Here is a 25,869-nt window from a genome sequence, read left to right as displayed (position 1 = left end):
GTTGCAGATGAGTGTGTAGACGAAGGGCTCATCTTTGTTCCTGTGCTCCCTAGCACGGGCCCTGGTCACAGAAGTGCTCCTCCGATGTTTGTTAATACGAACCGAGGGGAAATGTTGGACAGCTTTCCATATGGGAAGGGCCCAATTATTTAGGTTTTAGAAGGATCGTTCTGGTGTCATTTAGAGCAGGAAAAATTTGGAATTATAGAATGACAATATTTGGAACCTATGGAGTTATAATCAGGGACAAAGATGGCCTGCAGCCAAACCTAAAGTTAGAGTGGAGAGGAGGGGATGATACCCTGGAAATATTTTCAAGGTGAGATTTCCAGGACTGATGATTGGATAGATGGGATATGGGGAGGAGAGAAGCACTCAGGAGTCCTGAGGCTCCTGGGGGGCCGATGTCCTTGTCAGAGGTAAGAACACAGATGAAGGAGCAGATTGCAGGTGAGTGCATTAGTCAGGGTAGACCCGGTGAGGCTGCAGTAACCACTGCAAAATGTCAGTCTTTGAAAATAGCGGAGGTTTATTTCTTGCTTGTGCTACGTGTTTATCACAAGGTGGCCAAGGGCTCTCCTCTACGTCCTCATCCTCCCTGCAGGACCCGGGCCTAGAAGCCCGTGTTTATGCTTCCACACCTGTTGAGGCAGGAGACAGAATACGGCCTCTCACACACTGGCCCCTTAAAGATTCTACCCAGAAGCGATGCCCCTCACGTCCCTCTTACATTTCATTGTTGGTGGCAAATCCCACGGCCACACCTCAGGAGCGTGGAGATGTGCACTCTTTCCATGGGCTGGGAATACGACTCCAGTGACTGTTGTGCTAATTGGTGGATATGTTGAGCTTGAGGTATTTATTTAAGGGAAATTCCCTTCAGAAAAAATTACAAAAAAATTACAAATCTTGGCTTGCATCTTGAGAGAGTTCAGGGCTAGAGAAATAGTGTTGGAAGATTTCAAAGTTGTGGTCATAAAACAGGCCACAGGAGTGAGTAACATTGATGAGGAGGGAATAGAACCTGTGCTCATGATGGTAGAAGATCAAGGTTAATAAGCTTGTGGTTCCAAATATTGCAACCCCAAAGCGTATTTTTTTTAGCAGTTTATTTTAACTTTTAAATAATTTTAAGTAACTGTTGACATAGGTGTTGAATTCATCACTTAAACGGAGTTTAGGGCTTCCCTGGTGGCGCAGTGGTTGAGAGTCTGCCTGCCAGTGCAGGGGACACGGGTTCGAGCCCTGGTCTGGGAAGATCCCACGTGCCGCGGAGCAGCTGGGCCCGTGAGCCACGATTACTGAGCCTGTGCGTCTGGAGCCTGTGCTCCGCAACAAGAGAGGCCACGATAGTGAGAGGCCCGTGCACCGCAATGAAGAGTGGTCCCCGCTTGCCACAACTAGAGAAAGCCCTCGCACAGAAACGAAGACCCAACACAGCCATAAATAAATAAATAAACAAATACTTTTTAAAAAAAACAAAAAACAAAAACGGAGTTTAGCTTTTTCATACTCCAAAATCACTGACTTGCATTTAGTAATTTAAAAGGTGCCTTTAGATTTTGCTGTAGGATTTCGGCCAATTTTCTGACCCAGCAGGGAAGAAAAAGTATTGCCAAGGATAGCTACTGTAGTTCGAACTAAAGATCAGTTATAAGTTGATTGATACTAAGATTTCTGAGTACTCAGAAAATTAGAATACCTTATAAAATTTTCTAACTGGTTGTGCCTCAGACAGAAAGATATGGGCTTAACCTTGCTCTGATGATACTCTTTTTATAGCTCTGATTACTGGCAAAGGGAGTAGTTAATAGCACTTTTCCCCGTTGGCCGGTGTGCATACATAAGGAGACATGATGTTTCTCTTCTCCATTCTCTTGAAAGGTTCTTGTTCTTCTGCCTGCCTGACCTCCATCGAAGTCTACACCTAAGTTACTCACTTTTTAATCTTTTCGTGTAGACATATGTGATTACCACAAATAAACCCTCCTCCCTTCAAGACTATGCACTTAACAGGAAAGTGAAAAAGCAAACCTGGTTTAATGCATGTCACCATTATTTCTTTGAAGGAAACTGCAGAATTACAGTAGCAGTGATGGTAAAAATTCTGGTCTTCACAGCTGAGGTGAACGAGTATTTGTCAGGCTTCCACTTTTTGTTAGCACTGTATCATGAATGGTTGCAAAATAAAGAAGGAAGCTATACCTTTTACCTTCTTGTCACAGACACATAAAACTATTAAAAGCAACTCTTCCTTATTCCTCAATCAAGCAAAGCCATTGGTGTTTACTCCTGGATGATGATCAGAATTAACATTTATTGAGGGTAATTACGGTGCTGATTATGGTATAATACTTTATATACATTGTCTCATTTAATTCTCATAATAGCTCTTTGACGTAAGGCTACCTACCAGGAACAAGAGGCTGAGAGAAAGGGAATAATATGCTCAAGGTCACACAGCTGGAAAGACGGGCAGCAAGCTGCCAGCTGGTTCTGGAGCCCTGCCTTCCCTCCTGTCGCCTGCCTCTCTCAGTTTTCCGAACAACGAGGAGTTTTTTTTCCCCACTCATATTGCACATTACAGAATAAGAGAATCTTCTGTTGATCATCTTTATCAAAAATTGAACCACTCATAGGCAGGGTACCAAGAGTAGGCCTGGGTGCACTAATTGAAGTAAAGAGAGCCACCAGGGCCCCAGAGAACTGTTAGTAGAAGATGGGAACTAAACTGGACACTGGGAATTACCAGCTGAGGGAGGTTTTCTGTTTTAAATGTTTGTTGTCTTCCTTCCCCGTCCTCCCCAACAAGAAAGACTCAGGGTAGAAGTTGACATGTAAAAACCAAGTAAGAACTGTCTTCATTTTTCCTTCTTGGCATCTAAAATGCTTTTTCCTTAATTGCCTTCCATGGTCTATGCATACGTGTGTGTGTGTGTGTGTGTGTGTGTGTGTGTGTGTGTGTGTGTGTGTGTATTTCTATATGTAAACCCACATGTATAGTCAAAGCCTTCACTTACCTTGGGGCGAGACTTGATGAAACTCCAGCCTTTCGAGAGAGGCTCTGCTCCTGATGTCCATCTGTCAGAAAGCCCACACTTGTAGTCAAATCCCTTCCCTTGACTGAGGAGGAGTGTATTTTATGGTTACAGTGTGACACAACAAGCACTTTGGAAACCAAGCAGAAAAAGGTTGGTGCCATCAAAGGTGACAAGAAAGAACATAAGAGATGCAGTCAGGGCCTGTGGTCACACTTAGGCTCTGACACCAACAGATAATCCCCTCCCCACTAATACATATCTCTACTGGGCAGTATTTTCACATTGTGTATTGATTAGGACAACTTTAGCGGTGGTTCTTGCCTAACTTCTTGGGGATCTGATGAACGCTGCAAATCGACATGTGCACAAACACAAAGTTTTTCACATAATTTCAGTGTTTGTTATCTGCCCACCTGTTGCCTGAAGCCAAGGACTCAGAACTGTGAATTAGCGTGTCCTGTCACTGCACAGTATATGGCCACTGTACTGGGGCACAGTCACTGATGGCATTAGGAGGGGAAAGGCAACACCCCATCCTGGAAGTTTATTATTTTATCTTACAATCATCAGTTGACTAGGTAGCATGCTGCACGTTGGGATTTTCTCCGTGACGGAGGGGGTGGCAGGGCCCTGGGGTGGGAAGTGGTGAAGAAGGTTTCTCAGAAGTGGAACTCTGTGCCATTCACACAAATCTGATTTCGCTTTACTTGAGTTCCCCCGACCAGAGAGCACCAACTGTGGCCAGGTCTGGCCCGCTGCCTGTTTAGTAAACGGAGTTTTACCAGCCACACTGTTCATTCACATACTGTCTCTGGCTGCTCCTGCACTTGAATAGCAGAGTTGAGTAGTTGCGTCAGAGATTGTGTAAGCCTACCATACCTAAAATTTTTACTCTCTGGTGCTCGACAACCCTTGTCCTAAGCCAGTTTTCTTTGAGATTGGTGTTGTTTATTTACATAGATGAAAGTAAAAATGTCTATAGATTCTGGAAAACGAACTGATGTGGACGGACCAGGCTTATGTACACTCACATTTAACAGTGGTTTAATCAATGGTAGCTATCTCTTTGAAAACAAGGCAAGAGAGCTCTCCAGATAACCCCCTTTAGAAATACAGTAGAGCAGTTCTTGATTATTTGTAGCCTTATCTCTTTGTGAAATGGCTTAATGTTCATGCTAGGCTGGGTTCTCTGGTGCCCTCTCAGAGTATACTTGGTCAACACAAACTAAATTATTTAGTGTCACACTACATAACATAGAATCAGGAAAGCAAAACCACTTCAGTAATCACACGTAATGAATTTCAACAACATAACTTCTAAATTCAATTGTGTGTCTCTTGGATTATCCGTAGTACCTCTTTTCATTAATGTCACTAAAAACTGTCTGCAGAAATAAAAATAGCAGTTGTAGAAACATGACTTTGATGGATAAAGCAAATGGAAAGAACAAACTAGTATTGATACAAGGCCCCTGACCTCAAGAAATTTAAATTTGAGTACTTTGTCTTTTAGTACTAGCATTATATCAATTTTTACAACTATTCCAGTAGATTTGGATGATTTAAGAAAGAGAACTGAATCTATACCAATCCAGAGAAGTTGTTATTAATCATTTATTGCTTTCCTGTAAAACAAATATAGTTTTCTAGACTTCACCACTACACTGATATGAGAAGAAATGAAAAAGTTACATTAATGTGTATATTTCCTCTTTTTAAAAGTTTGCTTTTCTGTGAAGGCAAAGAATTTTTTTTATAATATTGAGAGAAGGAGTGTATATCATAATACTGGTAGGACTATGACTTAGAAATTTATTTGGTTTTGTTTAATAAGCTTTTAAATATACAGAAGTAAAATTTGAAAATTGAGAATTTAGTTGAATGATAAACAGCCAAGTTAACTTATTTCTTATTAGAGCTTTACATCCAGCCAGAAAAAAAATTGTCTTAAATTTGGTAATACGTATTCAGAGATTCTTTGGCCTAAAACATGGAGGAATAATTTGTGTAGTAAATGTAAATGAATTATCAGAAACCCACTCATAGCTTCCTACTGAATGTAAATGAGATGGTGACATGCTGTTAATCCGTGTGAAACAGTTGTGACTGCTGTTTGTGCCTGCTTGTAACAGGGGCAGCATATATAGTTTTAAAAGCAGCAAAGTTGCATGTACTTAGTGCTCTCTATGTATTCAGTACAATCAGGGCCATTGATGGCTTGTGGCAGTTGAGCCTACTGGGATGATGTATACAGTAAACATCTCTTAATAAGATACTGCTGCGAAGTTACTGTTGTGAGATTGTGCTTGGTAACACTCACCAGGGCTAGATTTTTCTGTTTTCATTCTACACTTCATAGAGTTTCATTTTCCCAGAGTCTTGAAAATTTAACTTCCGCATTACTTACCTGGCATAATGATAGGAATTGCTAGGGGATTTGAGAAGGTGTTGGTGGAAGCAATAATAGTCAACGAAGGAAGCCTCATACAAGTCATGTTGATAAGCTCACGATTATAGCAGTATATCAAATAGCGAAGCACTGCTACTACATTCGTTGACTTCCTGCTGATTTTTGTGTTTTGGTTTTTTTTTTTGGAAATTGTTATTCTTCTGGTCTCCAGTCAGACATGGATTTCAACCCCAATTCCCTCTTGACCCTGTGTGTGAATTTGAGAAATTAAGGAACTTTTCTGAATTTGTTTCCTATGTGGAAGATCCCGGCTTGCCCAGGATAGTCCCAGTTTGTGTCTCTTGTCCCAGAGTAATTATTAATAGTGCCCTCTCTAACTCTGTGAAGTGCCCTGGTTTGGACAGTAGATTACATGGACATCCTATTTATAGGTGAAGTGGAGGTAATACCTCCCCACTAGTCTTGTGATATGTGGTGATTCTATGAAATAACGTGAAAATGAACAGCATGATTCTTTTGGTTTACAAAAAAATAAAATTTTTGTCGCAGTAGATAACCTTGAATTCTAGAATAATGATGAATAGTTTTATTCATATATATCTTATACATACATACATATTATGGGGAGTTTGCGACAGATAAATAGATAGGTAGATGTCGTATACATACATACATATATTAGTGAAATTGCTGTCTGAGAAATGGAGAGAATATTTTGGTGACCATTAACGGTGCATCAGGAATCAACACTCTCTGTATTTTGAAAGGAATAATTACTACTGTATTTGTATCGTTAGAAATTTCTGCTGCCCAGCTCTGTGTATCATTGTTTCAGTGTCCCTGTCTGCTATTTGAATTAATTTGAAGGCTGTGGTACCCTTGTGGCAGAGCATGATTTAAAATTTAGAGCAATTCTTTTGATGAGCAGTATGCATTTTACCTCAACACTACATTTCCTGGGATAACACGGTTTTGCAACTGAAATGATAATTTGTGAGAGTAATTTCTATCGTGCTACTATGATCTTATATTTTTTGCTAGAAAAATGAATCTAGTTTAAGACCATATGATTTGATTCTGGGATTATTAAATACGCTAATTTAATATTTGGGGTTTACTGTAGGGATTTTAAACTATTTTTAGAAGGTGGAAATAATTTGTTATGCTATAGTAAGATGATTGTGCATTGGAATCTTACAAAGCAAACTACACGTATTTCTCCATAGAACTTTGGCAGTTTTAACTAGGAGTCTTTAGCTTCAGCCATTGAGCTTGACTTAGTCATCTTTCATCGGAAGATTTCTGGTTTATATTCAAAAGCAAGAAATTATTCATGAATTCTAAGTTATACCATATGCAGTAATTTTGACAAGACTATTTATACTATTCCTTTCCTTTCCTTCCTTCCTTCCTTCCTTCGGTGTGGATGGTGCTCTGGGGGAAATATATGCCTCCATTTGAGGAGCAGACAGCTGTTAAGCATTTCTGATGAACTGTCTTACACATAGATCATAGGTAGTAAATTCTTTTCTGTTCCTAAAAGATGCTTAGAAAGATCTATAATAGTTCTTTGGCCTTTTTGTGTATGTGATCCTGAATGAAAGCTATATACCTTTTTAAAAAATTCTATAATTCACCCTTCTTACTACTGAGTGTAGGTTTTTCCACTTGCATCCCATTAGTCTATATAGGTGGTGATGCCCTTCTCCGAAATGAGGACTAAACGGCAGGCTTGGGATGGGTAGTGGAGAGACTAGATGATGAGGTCAGGGGCTGGAGGTGCAGAGCTTGACTTTCTGACGGCACATCCAGGTGGAGATGTTGCCCAGGCAGTTGCTTGCTCCCATCCACGGGCACAGGTGTTCTGGGGTCACATACAGGCGTTGGGCCCAGACTGATGAGTGGGGAAGGGAGGCAGAATACGCTTCCAGGAGGAATTATTTCCTGTGCTAAATCTTGAAGGACAGATAGGGATTAGCCAGCTGAAGAGGGCTGCTCTGTTTTCCTTTACCTCTCAAACACTTCTTACCCGATGTGGCCTTCTATTAATCTTTGAAAATTTTACCCTTTTAAATGTTTGTGATATAAGCACATACACATTCAATATAGAATTTTCTGAACCAGTCCATCTAGGAAAAGAGACAAAGAGAGTTTTCCCTTGCCAGTGTGAGGTTAATTCGTAAGGGCTGGTTGGAAAGAACTGGGGTGGGATCTGGCACTGTTGGGTGGTTAAAATTTCCAGGGGCAGCTTGGTTCAGCTGCTTTTACTGTTTCCTTTTTGTTTTTAGAAGTATTAACTCTCTTTACAGTTAATCCCTCATGTGATGACTATACCTTAACCAGGATAGAATGTGAAATTTCTGGTGACTCCTAAATATGCTCTGGGATTGTTGCTGTGTTTTGAGATCTGGCTTGATTGTAGGCTTACCTCTTTGAAGCCAGACAGGGCCTTCTGTGTTAGCCCAGGCCAAGCAGTTAACACCGTTAGAAACTAAGGCTCACAGAGAAACCGGCATTTAACAAGCCTGCGGACATAAGCAGAGCAGGACTTGAGACCCCCTACCTCTGAGCTCCATGCTATTTGCACAGAGTAGGTGATTTTTTAAAAGCACTTACTAACAGCTTTATTGATGAAAAATTCACAGATCATAAAATTCACTCTTTTAAAGTGTACAATTCAGTGGTCTTTGGTATATTCAAGGAGTGGTATAACTACCACCACTATTTTATTGCTACCCAGGGAAACCTCGGACCCAGTAGCACTCACTTCTCACCCGCCCTCTCCCTAGCTGCCAGGAACTACCAGTCTTTCTGTCTGTATGGATTTGTCTGTCCTAGACATTTTGTATACATGGAATCATATAGTATGTGGCCCTTTGTGACTGGCTTCTTTCACATAGCATCATGTTTTCAAGCTTCATCCATGTTGTATGTATCTACACCTCATTCCTTTTTATGGTTAACTAATAGTCCGCTGCATGGATTTATCACATTTTATGTATCCATTCATCCGTTGGTGGCTGTTTGGGTTGTTTCTACTTTTGGCTCTTATGAATCCTGCTGATATGAACGTTCAAATACAGTCTTTTGTGTGGACATATATTTTCGTTTCTCTTGGATATATGCCTACAAGTAGAATTGCTGGGTCATATGGTAACTATATGTTTAGTCAGTGGAGGAACTGCCAGACTCTTTTCCAAAATGTCTGCACCATTTTACCTTCCCACTAACAATGTATGAAGGTTCTAATTTCTGCACATCTTTATTGTCTGTCTTTTTTATTATAGCCATTCTAGAATGTGAAGCGGTGTCGCATTGTGGTTTTGATTTGCATTTCCCTAGTGACTAATGATGTTGAGCATCTTTTCATGCGCTTGTTGGCCACTTGTGTATCTTCTTTGGGGAGATGACTATTCAATTCTTTCCCATTTTTAAATTGGGAAATTGTTGTTGAATTACAAGAGTTCCTTATGTATTCTGGATACATGCCCTTTATCAGATATATGTTTTGCAAATATTTTCTCCCATTCTGTGGGCTATCTTTTCACTTTCTTGATGGTGTTTTTGGAAGCATAAATGTTTTAAATTTTGATGATTTCCAGTTTATCTGTTTTTTATTGTCATGTGCTTTTGGTGTTACATATAAGAAACCATTGCTTAATCCAAGGGCACAAATATTTATTCCTATTGTGTTCTTCTGAAAGTTTTATAGTTTTAGCTCTTACATTCGGGTCTATTGAGTTGATCCGTTTTTCGTTGGTTTTTGTATAGATTACTTTCAAATGATGGCTTTTCTGTGCTTCCCAGCTATTTTATCTTTGAAGTATTTCTGGTGTTTCAATCCACATGAAATTACATGAAAAGTTTTGAGAAAAATTCTTTTTTTCACTCTTCTGTGTCTTATGTTTGGTCATTTGAGGGAATCTACTTACTGGCATACAGTGATTAATTTCGACTTTTTTTAACCTACTGCTATTGTGAGCTGAAGAATACACATGTTCTCTTTTACAGTAGCAAATACAAGTCAGCGTAGTACTGAAGACTCTTGCTCTGTTAACCTGAACAGTTGGTCTCTGTTCTAGAACAATATCTTCATTTTCTGAGAACATTTGTTTGGGATCTTTCAATGAAAGCATCTCTCTTTCCATCAGCCTCTTATCTGCACAATGAACAAAGCTGCTGAGTAGAGGGCAAAAGCTTAAGACATGCAGGTGATTTGGAAACTGCCACATCCCATATGCTGTAAATGCTGAAAATTTACATCTAAATCAAAGTTGAGTTTGGAAACTTCACAGTCTATTCTACTCTTCAAATAATGTGCTACAAAGTTTTCTTATAACGTCATTTATTACTTTTATTTTTCATTAAAACAGAATGTTTTTTAGTGCTTTAATATGCCTAGTTCAGCAGGCAGTGATACCGCTCGTTTTGTCAATAGCATGTTTTAAATTTAAGAGTGTCAGTGTCTCTTAAAATGTCCTTTATATTTCAAAGAGCTTCAGCTACCTTCAAATATCACACGTTGAATGAAAAGCTGCAATGGAATTTTTGTACTGAATTCACATAAATTGGTTTCTATACTTTAGTTATTATTTTGGTATACTTAGCTTTTCAGGTTGTTAAGAAAATCATTTTGTTCTAAATAGCTTAGCTTCATACTTTATGGTGATGAATATAAAAATTGAGTATTACCTGTTAAATACTGTTGTTGTGATATAAAGGGTAACGGGCATTATATAAAGCCATAAAATAGTTTACTTAGCAGTATTAAATAGAACAACAGATTTTCAGTACTGATTTTTATTTTTAAAAGATAGATCAATAATGGTTTTCATGTAGCAGTTCAGTAATTTAGTTTAGTAGTTGGCAAGGCTGCTTCTAGCCACTTCAGAGGGGTTTCTTCTGCAAAAAGAAATTACAGTTTGCACGTGCCATGAAAATGGATAGAAGCGGGGTTCAGCCTCACGGGATTGCCTTCTGGGGCTAGTTTGTGAACTGCCCCCAGCGCTGTGACAGTGACCTTTCCAAGGAACTCGGTAGGCGGCAGCAGGGACAGGAAGTTTGCTATATTTTGGAATGCAAGCAAAAATATTGGTACATTGTCTCTCCAGATGACTCTCAGAGCACTTTTCTTTCTGTACGGGGTTGGGAGGGTGGGCTGTGTATGGAGAGATTTGCCATGTGGGTTGGCTTGTGTCCGAAGAAGGAACCCTTTCAGATTTGGGTCTGATTACAGAAACGGAGAAATAAAGCTGCAGTGGGGGCTGCTTTCATCTCTGGATATAAGGGAAGGCCTCTGTCTATTGAAACAGTTGCTTGTGTCTGGGTGAGCAGTCACTAAATAGAGAACACGACCACAGAAGTCCGGGTCAAGGTAGCAGCTTTCCTCATCTGCTTCTTCCATTTTTTTTCGAAGCTGTGTTTTCTTGACTGGTGACTATTAGTAGCAGCCTAACATTTATTGAGTGTTTACTCTGTACCAAGTGGTGTGCTTTTCTTTAGCTGGATTATTTAATCCTCACAGCAGCAGTGTGGAGTTAAACACTGTTATCCCCATTTTACAGAGGAGAATGGTGAATCACAGCTCTCCATGGAGTTGGGCTACCAGAGCCCAAACTCTTTTGCGAATTTTGGGAAAAAAAATTTAAAATAGTCTTAGTTACAGTAAATACTGCTTTCTGTATATTTAAATGCATACTATCTGAGATCTTGCTTCTGCACCTCTAGGCTTCCTCAGAGGATCCTTGTCTCTTTCAAAGATACTGTAGGAACTGGGGTCCTAATGTCTCTTAAGTCTTTGATACACCTACTGCTAGTTATGATTACTAGTTCTGTATTTCATTGAATCTTACAAAATCATCAATTGTAAAAGGCACTATTACTTTATATATAGTTAAGAAAGAAAACAGATGCCAAATAAACTGTAACAGTGCTTTTTATCACCTACAGTTTTATTTTATACTTGTGAAATAAGCTCTTTGAGACTTACTTAGACATAGATTTTCCATTCTTGGGCCATAGAAACAAGAAAATATATGTGAAACAAATTTAGGTATTTCTCAGTCTTCTTTACAATCCAAGTTGAACTCTTCTGCTTTATCTTGCCACTCAGCTGTAGATGTCCATGCTTTTCCTACACAATATGGTCCTCTGTGCAATCAAGAGCGTTGCTGAGACAGCATTTCTTAGGAATGCTCTACCGTTGTCTCCAGGATCTTCTTCCAAACTACAAGTTCTAATGGGTATGCACAGGAAATGAGGATGCAGCAGAACCACCACCTAGCCAGCAGTGATTGTTAAGATGCAGCCCAAGTTTGGAGATACGTCACAGAATCAAAATATAGTACTGTGATATTAGAGGAAGAAACAGAATCAAAAGCCCAGACTTCTTAACTTCATCACCGTTACTGGGGCTCATCTTTTTATCTCTGGAATGTGCTTGTGCTAATTATGAGTAATGATAACAAGAATACAGGCAGTGTGCTATTTTCAGTATTACACGTGGCTGGTTGGTTAATTCACTCTGGACAGTTTAATAGCAAATAGCAACAGTCCTGGGATCTGAAGCTAAAACGTCATGATGTGGAGAAGTGCCAGAAGCCGGTTGTAGTCATGTGGAAGCTGTGTGAGCTTAAGCAAGTTACTTCTCTGTGCCCCATTTTCTTCATCAAGAAAAAGATAGTTTCCACCTCAGATCCTTCTGCTTTAGTGAATTAATTTCTATAGTGCCTTTAAAACATTGTCTTCTCTACCGGTAAGTGCTATTTATGTTAAATAAATTAGTGAATAAACAAATAAATGACTGGTATCATCAGGAAGTATGGAGCAAGGTGTAAGCAGAGGCCAGCCAGCGAGAGAGGGGAAGGGAGCAGATGTGCAGAAGCTGCGGGAGGGGCCCATGCTGGCCAGGCGCCTCCGGCCCTCCTGCAGGAACCTAGCGCTGGAATCCCCTGGGTAGGGCTGGGGGCTGGGCTCGCACCTTCGTTGTTTACCTCGTTGTTTATAGTACTTTCCCTGAGTGTAAATAAAGGTCGTGTGTGCGTGCACGCGCGTGCGTGCGTGTGCGTGCGTGTGTGTGTGTGTGTGTGTGTGAGAGAGAGAGAGAGAGAGAGAGAGAGAGAGAGAGAATGGGTGCTAAGATGCTCCACCCAGCATGGCCCTCGCTCAACTATCTCAACCACTGACCAGGAAATCGTCTTACCAAAAATAACCCCACCTTTTAAAGTTTTTTAAAAAATTACCATTATTAAAGCTGGCTTGGTCATTCTGTGGCTTTGCAACCAAAGCATTTTAACTGCTTCTTCAATATCTTTTTGGTCCAGAAATGACCCAGAATAAGGCCCAGCCCACAGGTTGTAAATCTGTTGAGCCCTCTTCAGTTGGAGAGGTTTTTTAGGACCGGAGAAGCCATCTGAAGCATCACCTTATCAGAAGTAAATTTACCTAAGCAATCTCGGAGTTTCTCCTTTACAAATTTCCGTTTCGGGTTCTTGATGGGCGGGCCAATTCCAGGCTTATCTGATGTCAGCCTGGGGCAGAACCAAGGCTCTTATTCTCACAGAATTCTGCCTTCTTCCTCCATGTTCTTTTGGGGCAAGAACTCAACTTCGCTTCTTTACAACTCCTCACGTTAAATAACCAAACTTACCAGCACAGGGTGAAGAAAACGGGCCTTGGAATTCTGCAGCCTGCCTTCCAGTGCCTGTCAAGTCTTCACACCTCAGTTTTGTTCTTTCTCAAATAGGGAGGCTGGTATTTACTCCAGAGAGCTATTGTAAGAACCCTCTGCAATGTTGTAGCTTCTCCCCTTAGTCTTTCAAATAGTAGTGCCAGCTCAATAAAGTCAGTAAAACTCGGTCACAGTATCCCACCTTTGTCTAAAGCAGGGGTGTGGATGGGGCTAGGGATCAGATGGGGACCTTTTCCAACAATATATACTCCCCAGCAAGAGTCCTTACTGCAATGAGCCACTCTTACTCCTTGGGGCCGGGGCAGAAGTCAGAGACGAGGTGCTGCTTCTCTTTCCATCCTCCAACCTGGAAGCTCTTGCGTGGGGGACATCAGGCCCCCAAGTTATTCACCTTGAGAAGATTTAACGCTTATTTCGATGATAATTCCTTTAAAATCTTTTTTGGCAGACATACATATCTTCAAAGCAACCTTGGAAGGTAGTATTGTTACAGTTTTCATCTTACAGATAAGAAAACTGAGATTCAGCAGTTAGGTAATTGCCCAAAGAGAAAAAGTAAAAGTTAAGTTCCATTGTAAACTTATAAATCAGCCAAAGTCAGCTCCTGGTTTTCGTGTTTCAGTGTCATTTAACAGGATGAGGATTTGACAAGCTTTTGTTCTTGACACTCATTTGTTCCAGGGGCAGGAAAGAATGGGGGTCTGTCTTCTGTTTCTGATCCCCCCTTTCTCAGCACAGTTTGTGAGATTCACAGCTCCCTGAGGGGAAGGGTCAGTTTGATAAGGGGTTCAGCTGCCTCTAGGGCTGAGGGGCCGTGTGGAGGAGTGCTAGCTGTCATCATGGGAGCGAGGCACCCGGCCAAGGTGAGGAAAGTGTGAGGGCTTAGTAGGACCTTGTGGAAGGAAGTTCACAGATTGAAGCCATAAATTCGCAGGGCTGGTGGCCATCCCAAGGCTGCTAGCTTGCATGTGAGCTGAGGCTTAGACCAGAGCAAACAGACTTTCTCTGCCGGATAAAGCGTGTTTATTTTTGTCTCTTATGTAGTTGTGTGTTGTAGGCCTTCTCCCTTCCTTATTTTTTGCTGAGAGTAGAAATGGCAGCTGAAGTTCGTTCCTTTCCAAGTCAAAAAGATAGATTTGCAGGGCAGAATTAGAGGCACAGATGTAGAGAACGAACGTTTGGACACCAAGGGGGTAGAGCGGCGGAGGTGTGCTGGTGGTGGTGTGATGAATTGGGAGATTGGGGTTGACATGTGTACACTGATGTGGATAAAATGGATGACTAATAAGAACTTGCTGTATAAAAAATAAATAAAATAAAATTCAAAAATTCAAAAAAACCCAATAAAGTTACGGTAAATTTATAAAGGATCCAAAAAAAAAAGAATATAGAAACGGGGAAGGGGAGCGCTGTACGTGTTTAGTTCTTCATATTTTTGGTGGGAACAGTAGTTCAATAAATTGTTTTATTCTAGGCTTTTTAAGAGTGTTGGGTTTTGGCTATTCTGAGCTATTGGCTATTAGTTTACCATTGTAAAGAGACCAGTCCAGTTGTTAGATGAAATATGAGGGTCATAAACATTGCATAAAGGTAAGCTTGGTTTGCCTGATTTAATGATGTGAAGAGCACAGGAAGAGCGCAGAAATTTCCAAGTAAGTTAGACCTGAAACATTCTTTAAGGCATCTGTTTGAATTATCTGTATCGGATTTTTAAGAAGGAAGTAGATACAGCGACTAAAGCATCATTCTTCGTCCCATTTTCTGGTGTTTGAAAGCCCCCTAGTTTCCACCTGTCTGTATCTGGAGGTAGAGTGGCCTTGACTCGGGGCCATTCAGCTTGGTACCCTGTTTCAACGTGTAATCGTCATCCTTGACATTCATCATCCCCGGTGCTCACTTTCTTCTTTACCTCTGAATACTCTAGAAAGTGAGTTTCTACCAGCATCTCTGGTTGTGGCATTTTAGACACCAGAGAGCTCAGGATCACAGTCGAATGCTTGCAGGCTGGAGTTGCTTTCACCTCCGTCCTTTCGATATAGAACTAATGGCAGGCAGTTTTTATCCCTTAACACATTTTCTCATTCAGCCCTTTCTCACGTCCCCAGTACCGGGTAGCAGAACCCGGGAGCTAGAAGGAAGCCCCAAGACAGTCCTACCCCGACCCCTTCCTGTGATGGAAGAGGCTGCAGGAGGAGGCAGGGGCTGGAGGTGACTTGTCTCCAGGTTGCTGGCTGAGTAATGGTCGAAATATAACTAAAGTTCACGTCTCCCAGCTCTGTCTGGTGCTGTTTCAACCATAGCACGTTACTTTGGTTGGTTGAATTTGTTTGTTGCCTAGCTGTCCCTATTGCCATTTTAATGATTCTATATCATTATAATGGTTTAAAATCTGTGTGTGACATGAACAGCCACGTGTTACTTTCTCTTAACCCATATATTAAGGGCTCCCTGTGTGCAGAGGCAGGGTTGGGAGCTAGACCTGGCATTTCTCGGTTAATTCCGTGGTAAATTTTACAGTAGGTGAGGGAGCTAGGATTTGAATCTGTTTCTCTGTCTTCAAAATCTCTGCCCTCTCAGTACCTCACAGTTACATGTTCAGAATAAATAAACCTCTCGCACTTGAGGTTTTTTCAGTTTTAAATCAGAAAATATCTAATCAGAATAATGTGTTTTTCTTAAACTATTATCCTGCTTTGCTTTAATTTAGAAATAAAATTCAAGAGAAACTCTTGGAATGAACAGGGTGATGCATGTAAACAGTCCTAATAATGAAGCTGCTTGAAGTTACAGAAATGACATCTGACTTAAGTGGCTTCATCAGGTTGGATAAGAAGGGACATTGATAATTGGCTACAAAAAAAGGCCTAGTTTTTACTCAAGAGTTTATGTTCCAGCTGTTAGTTTGTAGTGTTTCTTTTAGGTTAGAAAGATCTAGATAAACACATGTCCTCTTCTTATTGTAATAGTTATTTTTCTTACTTGTGAATCATTTAAATCATTGAAAGTTTTACACACATTCATCTAAATGAGCAGTGGAGCAGAGCTACAGTGATTGCAAGAGTGTGAAGCTGCAGTGGCTCTATGTTCTGTGTTGTTCTGTGTAACTTCCTTGACCTTCAGAGGCACTCCAGAGAACAGCTCCGATAGGGGCTGGTTCTGTGCTGCAGCTCGTACATCCCTTCCCATCCCCCCCAGCCCTGAGGTTCTCGTGTGGAGACCACTGATCCAAAACCTCTTCCACCAGTATTTTCCTTTATCGTTTGATGACTTAATTAGTTCTGCCTTCTTTATTCTCTTATCATACTCATTCCCTTTGGTGCCTTTCACTGTTCTTCTCGCCCTTTATCTAAGGAGAATGACTCAGTTTTTGTTAAGAGGCAGTAAATACAGAGAAAGAGACATTGAAATTAATCAGACCTGAGATTGAAACTCAGTTCTACTGCCTTAACTAGCTGTGAGACCTCACTGACATGTTTTCACTTGTAAAACAGGGCTAGCAATACCTCCCTCACAAGGTAATAAGAAAGATTAACGAAGATCATGCATGAAAGCACCTAAAACCATGCCTGGCACACTCTAGGAATTCAAACTCGAGTACTCCTCCCCCTGTCCTTCACCCTTTTCCAGGTTCCATTGTGAAATTAGGCATAATATCTCTAAAGTAATTTCGTGAAATTTTACATCTATAGCAGCATCTTTCTCCTTTTGAAATAGACTGCTTTTCCTCATATAACATTTTTAGACAACCAGATTTTTATTTTATGTCATTATTTTTGTTTAATTACTGCCATTATAACTACATTGATTTCTCCTGTTGTGAAAAGAATCTCATTATTGGTTAAATAGACTTTGTGGGATATTCTGCAAACCTATCCACCATGTATAATGTTTCTACAGACAAAAACGACCTAGTTTTCAGACAACCAATTTAATAATGTTAGAAAACTTTTGCTTTGTTTTTTAACTTGGTATTTTGAAATAATTTTAGACTTACAGGAGTTACAAAAATAGTACAGTGAGTTCCCGTATACCCTTAACCCATCTTCCCCTAATAACTGTAGTAACAGTTATCAAAGTTAATATTGGTTCAATACTATTAATTAAAACAACAGACTGTATTTGGATTTCGCCAGTTTTTTGGCTGTTGTCCTTTTTTATCCAAGATTTAATCCAGGATCCCACATTACATTCAGTTTTCCACCTCCTTAGGCTTCTCTGATTTGTCACAGTTCCTTGGTGTCTCTCCTTGTCTCTTATGATCTTGACACTTTTAAAAAGTATTGGTCATTTATTGTGACTCAATTTGAGTTTGTCTGATGTCTTCTCTTGATTAGATTGAGGTAATTTGTTACCGCCAAGGATACTGCAGAGGTGATGTTATCTTCTGAACACGTGGTGGCCACATAGCTTTTTACAGGTCTAACATTAATCACTTCGACGAGGTGGTCTCTGCCAGGTTCTCCAGTGTAAAGTTACTGTTGATCCCTTTGTAATTAACTAATATTTGGGGGAGACACTTTGAGACCATGCATATATATATATATATATATATATATATGTTTCTGCTTAACTTTTGCCCACTCATTTTAGCATTCATCGGTGGATCTTGCCTGCAGCAATGTTACAGTGGTATTCTAATGGTGATTTTCTTGTTCATTCATCCCATCTACATTTATGAATTGGAATTCTTCTGTAAGGAAGATTTATCTTCTCATATTTATTTTTTTATTATCATTCATTTATATCAGCATGGACTCATGGATATTTATTTTATCGTTGATAAAATTGTTCCAGCTTTGGCTCTAAGGAGTTCTCATGGCGGTTTCTGTGTTCTTCTGTGTGCCTTCATCTTTTTTTTTAAAAGCACTTTCTTACTTTCTGACCCCACAAGATGTTCCAGGCTTATTTTCTATTTTCCCTACCTCAGCCCTCACTTCTCCAAGGAGCCCTGATTCCTTTTAATAAAGGTATGTTTATTGCTACTGGAGTGTCACTGCTTCTAGGCCTCTCCACAGACAAAGTTAGGAAATATATGTATGTAAACTAACAAATGTCTACACACACGTATCTCTATGTATTTTCATATCCATCTATCTGTGTATGAACTGAGGGGGTTCATACTGTATAATCGCTGATTCATATCTAGCACAAGGTTCATTTTAACTTTTCTCTTTTGCTTATTTGTAACTTCTTTTTCCAGCAGTGAGAAGCTGGCTTTCAGTATCAAAAATCAACTGATGGTATCCGTGTGGATAAATTTTTGGATTCTCTATTCTGTTCCATTGATCTTTGTGTCTATCCATTTGCCCATGCCACACAGTCTTGATTATAGTGAGTCTTAAAATCAGCCAGTGTGAGTCCTCTAATTTTCTTTCTCTTACTCAAATTGTATTGACTGTTCTAGTTCCTTTGCCTTTCCCTATGAGTATTAGAATCAGCTTGTCTATATTTACCAGTAAAACTCCTGCCAGGATTTTGATTGTAATTGTGTTAAATCTATAAATCATTTCGGGGAGAATTGATATTCCTAACTATAATGAGTCTTCAAATCCATGAACATGCTATGTCTCTCCATTTATTTACATCTTCTTTTGATTTCTTTCAAAGGTTTTATAGTTTTCCCTGTATAGAAACATACCTGTACATGTTTGATTAGATTTATACATAAGTATTTCTTTCTTTTTTTTTTTTTTTTTAACAAATATTGTAAATGGTATTATATTGGAAACAGACGAGTGGATATCCTTACCTTATTCTCGATCTTAGGGGGCACACTTTCATTCTTTTACCATGATGTGTGATGTTAGCTTTGGATTTTTTGTGTGTGTGTGATGTCCTTATCAGATTAGAAAGTTTCTGTTCTCTTCCTACTTGCTGAAAGTTTTTATCATAAGTGAGTGTTGTATTTTGTGAAATGCTTTTTCTATATCAATTGAAATGATCATGTGTGGGTTGTGTTTTTAGCCTGTTAATTTGGTGAATTAATTGGCTTGAAACATTAATCTCGCCATGAATTCTCAGGGTAAACTCCAGTTGAAAGTGGTTTGTTACTATTAATGTTAATATTTTGTTAAGGCTTATGAGGGATATTGGTGTCATTTTCTTTTCTTGTTCTGTCTTTGTCTGGTTCTGCTATCATGGTAATTCTGACCCCAGGGGTGAGTTTGGAAGTATTCCCTTTTCTTTTCTTTTCTAGAAGCAGTGTAGAATTGGTGTTATTTTTTCTTTAAATGTTTGGTAGAATTTGCCAATGATCTGGGCTTTGGGATTTCTTTTTTGAGAAGGTTTTCTAAGTACAAATTTCGTTTCCTTAATAGAAGACTGATCAGGTTATATATTTTTTTCTTCAGTGAGTTTTGATAGTTTGGGTTTTCAAGAAATTATTCCATTTCATCTAAATTGTTGAATTTATGTGTGTAGAGTTGTTCTTATGTGCTTACTTTGTTTTCCTTTCCATGCCTGCTGGGTCTTATTGATAGCCAGATGTTGATAATTTTTTCTGACGTTGATAATTTTTCTGTCTCTTTTGTTCTTTGTCAGCCTGGCTAGAGATTTATCGATTTTACTGATTTTTTTCAAAGAGTTAAGCTTTAGCTTTGATTGATTTTTTTCTCTATTTTTCTGTTTTTAATTTCATTGATTTCTGCTTTCATTTCCTTCTTCTTCTTCACATTTCTTTGATTTCTGCTCTGTTCCTTCTGATTGCTTTGGGTTTATCTCTCTCTGCTTTTTCTAGTTTCTTAAGGTTGGAGCTTAGGTTGTTGATTTCAGACCTTTCTACTTTTATAGTACAAGCATTTCATGTTATAAGTATCCTTGTAATTGCTGCTTTATTAGCATCCCACGTACATTGAAAATCCCAAAAGACATTGTTTTAATTTTTGCTTTTAACCACCATACAAATTTTATAGAAATTAAGAGGAGAAGAATAGCATATTCTCTTTTCCCAGATATTTACCATTTCTGTTGCTTTTCTTTATTCCTGATGTTTCCTTCTGGTACCATTTCTCTGTTTGAAGAACTGTCTTTAGCATTTTTTTTTTTTTTCTAAGAGGAAATCTGGCAAACAAATTTTCTCTTAGTTTTTCTTCATCTGAGAGTGCCTTTATTTCACATTCATTTGTTAAGGGTATTTTCACTGGATGACAGTTCTTCTCTTTCAGGACTTGGAAAATGTTCTACTTCTTTCTGGCCTCCATGATTTCTGACAAAAAGTCAGCAGTCATTTCTTTGTTTTCCTAGGCCGTGCGTCCCTATAATCTTCTGCTTTCAGGATTTTTATCTTTGTCTTCAGTGTTCAGCAGTTTGATAGTATGTGTCAGGGCCTGGAATTCTTTGAGCTTATTCAGTGTGGTGTATGCTGAGACTTCTGAATCTGTAAGTTTATATCTACCAGGTTTCAAAGCTTTCAGTCATTATTTTTTCAAACATTTTTTTCAGCACATGTTCTTTCTCTTCTCCTTCTGAGACTCTGATGACATGAATATTAGACTTTTTGGTATATTCTCATGGGATCCTGAGGACCTGTTCAGGTTTTTTTTGTTTTTTGCTTTTTGGTTTTTTTCTTTCTGTTGGATAATTTCTATTGATTTATCTACAGATTTACTGACGTTTTCCTCTATTATCTGCATTCTATTATAGAATCCATCAGTTAATATTTTAGTTACTATATTTTTCAGTTCTAATGTTTCCATTTGCTCCTTTATATTTTCTGGTTTTAGGGAGAGACTTTTTATCTATTTCATCTATTTCATGAGTGTTCATTGTTACTTCTTAAACCATAGTTTTAACAGCTGCTTTAAAGTCTTTGTCTCATAATTTCGGTATTTGGATTGGTGTCTGTCTTTTCCCTTCCAAGTTAATGTTTTCCTGGTCATTTGTATGCCACATAATTTTGGTTTTTAAGGGGGACATGTTGAATGTCCTTTTATGGAATTCAGGGTCTTGAGGTCTTGTTTAAATTTTAAGCAGAAAATTGATTTGGGTTCTGCTTTGCGTTAGCAGACATTCAACAGGTTAGGTTCAGGTTACAAGTTTCCACCTGCCTTTTCAGGCTGTGGTTCCACTGACAGTTCAGTTTTCACAACCTTTGCAGTGCTAATTGGATCTGACTTCCTCATGCCCCACCCTGTAGCCAGGCTGGGTCTGGGCATTGGTGTATGCTGCAGTTAGTGCTCTAGGCATTTGGTAGGCTGTTGAAAGTCAGAACCATGCGCAGCTCGGAGGTGAGCCCAGGAGTGCTGTACAACTTTGCAAAATTTCTCTGCTGAGCTTCCTTCTCTTTGTGATCCTGCTGGCATTTTCTGGCTCCTTGGGGCCTGCTTCCCAGTCCTCTAGCCAAGAAGTCCAAGCTCTAGTTTTTCCTCTACCCTGCACTACCTGCAATTGCATTTGTGTCCAGGGGGTTGCTGCAAGAGGCCAGGGAAATAAAAAAGCAACAGTGATTTGCCCATCCTCTTGGGACCACCACTTCTCTGGTCAGAGAGGGTTCCTCTCCTCAGAGTTTTAGGGACCTGCCGAGCTCCTCTCTGCCCATAGACAAATTTAGCAATAGTGTACAGTATTTGTGTACAGGTCTTTTATTCTTTAACATGACAATAGCAAGTTAAAAACATGGTTTTCAAAGCTAGTAGGGTCAGCTCCTTCCATCCCCTTCAGTGTATTTATGTGTGCCATTCATTTGTAATATAGTCAGATTCATTTGGTAAGAATGTTTTAAAGGTTGGGTTTCACATTTTTAAGATACTCTGAGACACCAGCACACCCTAACGTGACTGTCTTTGGTCTGTTTTCTGGGTCTGAACGCATGCAGAGTTGTGCTTCAGTGTCAATTGTTTCTTCCAGTCACCAGCCTCCTCTCACTTTGATTTCGCTCAGCAATGCTATTGTCCATTCTCGTGGCACTGCTACAGTACAGACTGATTTACAGTGTTCTAGGACTTGATTGGTGATTATGCCATGACAGTTATCCTGTAATGCGTTTGCTAACAGAAAAGGATAAGGCTTCTTTTTTTAAAAAAACATATTTATTTATTTATTTGGCTGTCCCAGGTCTTAGTTGCACATGCAGGATCTTTAGTTGCGTCATGCGGGATCTAGTTCCCTGACCAGGGATCAAACCTGGGCCCCCTGCATTGGGAGTGCAGAGTCTTAACCACTGGACCACCAGGGAAGTCCCAGGCAAGTCTTCTTAAAACTTCCAGTGACATCCGTTGTGTTTCAGAATTCAAATGAAGTTATAATGCTGTGACATGCTGTTGGAAACCAAATTGTTACTGTATCAGGACTGGATATAGTAACATGTTACTGGATTTCTTGTTAGTGGATTGTCTATGTCAAACCATGATTTCTGGTCGTTCTTTGAATGTCTTCACCAATCTTTGTAGTACAGAAAGTGGCCAAGTATTTAGCTGTTTTTTTGCTTTTTTACTTTTATACTCTAGGTCAATAGCAATAAAGATTAAAGAATGTCATTCCTCCCCTGCACCAGGAAGGGGTGAGCTAGAAAGGCTCTCTGTTTAGAATTAAAGTTCACCTCTAGTTGGATCAGTGCTTTTCATTAAAGAAGTAAAGTGTTCTTTATCCACACGGATTAAAATGTTGTCAAGAACCCAGGCCGGAAACACAGCCGGCGAACTGAAGTGCTCTCTGGCTTCTCTCAGCTTGAAATCGCTTTTAGAATTTGACAGTACTGTGTTGTGAGACTCACGGCAGCACCCGAATTCAGAATAGCATGCAGCCTCTCCTTCTGAGGTGACCATGGCTTCCTTTGCAGAAGGGCTTTGTCTTGTTATGAAAGGTTCAGGCTTGGTGATTGAGTGCTGAGGACAGTGATTCTGGGAGGTGGACATCATTATCCAGAGTGCTGACGTTGTCTTATGAACTACATATATTTGATTCTTACGAGAGAAATAATCCTAAGTGGCAGATCATTGGTTTTAACGTCACTAAGATGATTTAGAATATCAGTGAGGGGGGGGGTGCGGGGAAGAATATCAGTGGGAAGATTTAAGAGGAGTGGATTTCTAATAGCTAGTGTAGAATGATGTATAGTTTGAATTAGCTTGTTACTGAGATACAAAAACCCTAACAGTGCATACAAATTTGAACGGGGGCATTTCCCTTTATTCTTTGATGGAGATAATAAGCCGTAATATGGGCAATAGATTCAAGATCTCCAACATTGACCTTGTCCTTTTTATCCCCCAGTAGTAAAGGGAAGTAAGTGATCGCCACAGTCTTCATTTTTAGAGAGTTATCTTTTCAGGGAAAGGGGTAGTACCCAGAGAAACATAAAATTCATTCCATAAATGCTTTTGAAAATGTAAACTTTTGCTAGGGCTTTGTAAATGATAAAAACAAACTCAAGCTGCTTAATCAGGAAAGAATACTGGAGTATCATGAAATCCAAGGGCAAAATGCAGCAAAGGATGAAACAAGGAACTGAAAAGATGGAAAATGGTCTCATTGGCTCATCTTGGGTTCATGTGTCCTCGCTTGAGCCAATCAGCTGTGTCCGGGCAGTCGGGCATGTAGTCCAGATGTTCTATCTGGGGTTCCTTCTCTGTGGGGAAAGAGTGACATTTATTGGTGAAGGGTTACTAGACGGAACCCTCCAAAGTGATCTATTACAATACCATGTTTAAACTTGCCGGCCTATTATAATTAAAACCTCTAATGGTGTGTGGCCTTTAGGAAGGTCACACAATTTATCAAACTTGCAAATATAATAAGCTTTTCAAGCATTTCCCTTCACATGCTGTCATACGATTCTAAAAGTTTTCCTCCAGGTGGCTGCTCGGTATCTCAAAGATCACTGCATTGCTAATTATATATATATTTTAAAAATATAATGCCTTTCCACTTACGTAATCCACCACCATTTTTAGAACTCTCTATAATGTACTTTTCCTCCATGTATAGTCATATCTCTCATGCAATTTTTCTTAAATTGCCCTGGACCCCTTTTTTTCTCCATCCTGTTGTATGTTACCACTTTTTTGAGACCTAAGAAATTTAACTTTCAGATTTAGAAAATATAGCTTTAATATATTAGTAAATGATGTGGCATTTTTGAAAGGTCACTTTTTTTTATGGTTGGAAGGAAAATAGGAAATATTTGTGAGTCATTTTAGCTGTCTCAGTGAGTTTAATGCCAGTTTTTCTCTCTAAGGTTAGATGCTTAATTTCAACACCAAGTATCACTTTTCTCCATATGCCTGACTTTAATTTTTGTGACATGGCAGAATAGAGTGATACAGTCCTTTGGAGTAGAAGTTTGCATGTGTGGTAGTGGGTGGTAAGCATGTTGCTTCTACCAGCTTTGCTGTTCGTGCCTCTTATGGTATTGGTGTTACAACCAGACCACAACTACCTTAGATATCACCGTGGTCAAGCACTATCGGTTCTCTCTCCAGCTCTGTCATTTATTAACAGAGTGATCTTGGGCTAATTATTTCACCTCTTGGAGCTGTTGTTTTTCTCATCCATAAATTTGGAGAAAAGAGTTTTTAGAGCTATTGACTTTTAAAAACAATACTTAACACTGTTCCTGGAAATTCATCACTGCTAACTAAATGGTAGTTACTATTAATTTTTAGTAGATGACGTGTGTTTCTTGTAAAATGCAACTTCACTAGTGCAAAGCTCCTATCTAGTTAAATTGATATCTATTTTGTTGCTTTGCAGTGGTACGTGGCTCTCCTAAACTTGGAGCTCCCGGAAGCTATCGTGGGAAGTTGGGGCAATGAGGGAAATATAGACATAGGAGTGAACTGATAAAATAATCGGCAAACTCATTAGCTATTCAGGGAATGTTAAATTGATTGAGTTGATTACTTTGTGAAAGCTCTAAGTAGAATTAAAAAGAGGAATTTCTGTAGAATAAAGTAGTAACACATTTGAAGACTGAAACTCACACGAAGTAGAAAACAGAAATGGAAAGAACAAACCTGTATACAATAAAGTGAAACATAAATTGAAGCAAGAATTGCTGTCATGTGTGTATTTTACCTTACATCCTGAGATGCACATTTTAATATAAGTAAAAAAATATAATTTTTAAGAACAGTAAAACAATCCTGCTTTGCCCACTGTTGGCCAGGCCATTAGCAGAACATTTTATTTTCTTTTGGGCTCTAGAACTAAAGAAAGAAAACTAGACAAGATCCAGAGAAGAGTGATAGCAGGAACCAAAGGACTATTAAAAAAATAAGGCCCATGAGGAAAGGGTGAAGGAGTTGTGAATCTTTCATTTGAAGAGAAGTTCAAGAGGCCACTTAATAAGTCTTCGCATATGTGAAGGGTTGTCATGAGAAGGATACTGAGCAGTTGTTTCCTTTCTCACTAAGAACTGAAGAAAGGGGAATGGTGCCAGAGAGACGCGGGTTAGATAAAAAGAAATACTCCTTGCAGAGAGAGCAAGGCAAGAAATCTGTAGTCAGATTAGCTGGTCCACATATCTTTGACTGGACTAGACAGCCTTGGTCCTTGACCGTTTGGCTGTATTCTTTTGAGGTTGGCTACACGCCTTCACTGAACGCCTATGGACTTAAATCTTGGCCACAGAGGTGGCACTTCAAAATCTTGTACCATCTTGAATGTCTTGACTTTTTCATGCCTGTTTCTCTTCTTTATCTGCTCCAAATTACAAGGTGGTACAGAGCACAGAATGCATTCTTGTAGCCACTAAAAGAGACTCTTAGACCTGAATAATGAGTAGACTCGTG

General features: G+C 39.4%; 1 protein-coding gene and 1 non-coding gene across 4 annotated transcripts in view; one reads left to right on the top strand and one right to left on the bottom strand.

Annotated features, from left to right (window-relative positions):
• The window catches only part of GAREM1 (GRB2 associated regulator of MAPK1 subtype 1), a 215,004-nt gene that overhangs the window by 23,079 nt on the left and 166,056 nt on the right, over positions 1-25,869 (top strand). The window lies entirely within an intron of this gene.
• On the bottom strand, positions 22,241-22,313 carry TRNAG-CCC (transfer RNA glycine (anticodon CCC)). Its single transcript has one exon. It is a non-coding gene; the product is annotated as a tRNA-Gly (tRNA).

The sequence above is a fragment of the Eschrichtius robustus genome, chromosome 14 (genome assembly GCF_028021215.1).
Source record: "Eschrichtius robustus isolate mEscRob2 chromosome 14, mEscRob2.pri, whole genome shotgun sequence".
NCBI lineage: Eukaryota > Metazoa > Chordata > Mammalia > Artiodactyla > Eschrichtiidae > Eschrichtius > Eschrichtius robustus.
This window is presented reverse-complemented; position numbering and strand designations above follow the sequence as displayed.